This window comes from Myotis lucifugus, unplaced genomic scaffold (genome assembly GCF_000147115.1).
Source record: "Myotis lucifugus unplaced genomic scaffold, Myoluc2.0 scaffold_38, whole genome shotgun sequence".
NCBI classification, from domain to species: Eukaryota; Metazoa; Chordata; class Mammalia; order Chiroptera; family Vespertilionidae; genus Myotis; species Myotis lucifugus.
This window is the reverse complement of record NW_005871086.1, coordinates 7,402,289-7,404,191: the sequence shown is the minus strand read 5'-3', so window position 1 is coordinate 7,404,191 and position 1,903 is coordinate 7,402,289.

Below are 1,903 nucleotides of genomic sequence, written 5' to 3'. Positions count from 1 at the left end.
GGGATGGAACTTGGAGAAGCATAATGCTAAATCGAAACAAGCCCGTCCAATGATGGAAAAATTCCCCCTTGGTCCTGACTCCATCCATGATGATAAAGCCCATACTCAACTTTTGGAACAATAATAGATACCGGGGGCAGAGCTGCCTCAAAACTGATTCCCAAACTGCAGTGGGAAGGCCTAGTGAGAGTTGGGGGGGCAGGAGGGGAGGGGAGTAAGAGATCAACCGAAAGGACTTGTATGCATGCATATAAGCATAACTAATGGACATAAGACACTGGGGGGTAAGGGAGGGTAGGGGTGTGTCAAGGGCGGGGGGTGGAAAAAAAGGACACTTATGTAATACCCTTTGTAATACTTTAAGCGAAAAATAAAAAAATATTTAAAAAAAAATAAATAAAATAAAATAAAATCAGTGGACATACATGAGACTTGGAAAACATCATTTACATATCTGACCTAATTGATATATGTAGATCACTCCTCCCCAAACTTCAGAATATGCATTTTTCAAGTGCACAAGTGTCATTTATAAAACTTGACTTCAGACTGTATCTGAAAGTAAGTTTCATCACATTTAAAGACTGAAAGCATACTAGTAAAAGGCACTTTTTCTGACTACAGTATAATTAAACTAGGAACTGAAGCCATGACAATGAGGCCTTCAGTCTATAGGCACAAGGAAGGCAGCAGCAACTGACTCCACAAACCACTTAATAACACAAGCTATTGCTAGGGCCACGCTGGCCAGAACACAATGCACATGTGTAGCTCTAGATGGTGCATAAACTAAATCCAGTCAGTTCAGCCCTGCTGCATTCAGAGCCACTTGCACCCCTTATTATACCTGGGACTAAATACCCTCCCTTCTTCCCTGATAGGAGAGATACATGACCAATCTGTCAAGAGAGTGGACACTCCAACCTCCTCAAAAGCCTTTAAAATGGTCAGCAAACCAAGCTAGAGTCCTTGATGATACAGCTAGTCCAAGCTATAATGGAGGCCCATCCTCTTCCTCCTCCACACCTATTACCTATCACCCACACTCTTGACCAGAATTTCAGTATTCTGGGTTGACAGCCATGTTTGCTGAAATTAACCAGTTTTGGTCAGAAAAAATGACAAAGGGTAACCAGAGATACCGCAGTAAGATCTTGGATTTCAAACAAATTCCTGCCTCCACTGTGTAGCAGCAACCTGAGATGTTCATGATAAATAGCTATGTCAGTAAAGTAACTATTCTTTGCCTGCAAGTTCACTAGTATGTAGAGCCAAGCTTGTAAAAGGATAGTTGCCACAGTCAACATCTTCCCACCCTGGAAGCCAGAGTCTCTAACCCATAAGAGCCCAAAGTTTTAGAAACAGTGAGCACAAATTCTATATGAGTGTCCTTAGGCAAGATGGTGAGGGAGCCAATTCTACTTGTTCCCTTTAGTTCCTGGGCCCACATTTTCTAGCAAAGGAGCACACCATTATAAATCATCTTCTGGTTCCACTCATCCTATATAATAAAGAGCTAATATGCAAATGGTCCTCACACCCTCACGTTGTCACGCCATCATGCTTTAACTGCTCAGACACTCGACACTGGGGAGAGAGGAATGGGGACCAGCCAGGCACAAATGAGCTCGCAAGAGAGGAATGGGGACCAGCCAGACTGCAGCCCGGGAGAGGGACAAGCTGCCTGCCCTGCAGTCCCGGGCGCCAGCGGCCCTGAGCACCAGTGGTCCTGGGCACCAGCGGCTGTGCCTGAACCTGCAGCCTGGGAGGGGGATAAGCTGCCCACCCCATTATCCTGGGTGCCAGCGGATGGGGCTGTGGCCTGGGAGAGAGACTAGCCACCTGCCCTGCAGTCCCGGGTGCCAAGGGCTGCACCTGCGCCTGCGGCCTGGACCGGGAGAGG